This window comes from Arachis duranensis, chromosome 5 (assembly GCF_000817695.3).
Source record: "Arachis duranensis cultivar V14167 chromosome 5, aradu.V14167.gnm2.J7QH, whole genome shotgun sequence".
NCBI lineage: Eukaryota > Viridiplantae > Streptophyta > Magnoliopsida > Fabales > Fabaceae > Arachis > Arachis duranensis.
This window is the reverse complement of record NC_029776.3, coordinates 53,685,058-53,685,328: the sequence shown is the minus strand read 5'-3', so window position 1 is coordinate 53,685,328 and position 271 is coordinate 53,685,058.

Genomic DNA, 271 nt, shown 5'->3' with positions numbered 1-271 from the left:
TGCCACCACCAACTTCCATTCATACTCATGCAACATTGGACATTTTACTTTTCAATTCAAACCAAACTCTTTTATTCAAGCAATTGGGAAACAAAGCAATATTTAAAGCTAAGTGATGGATACAAGTACTAAGCAGATTTACCATTTTTAACAAACCATTTCACTTGTAGCTAAATAAACACTTTAGCAAGAGATACAATGGCTTCCAGATTCGAAACATCACATAGCAGCAAGGATTAAGTTCAGATACAACCTTTGAAGCTGCAGCTCT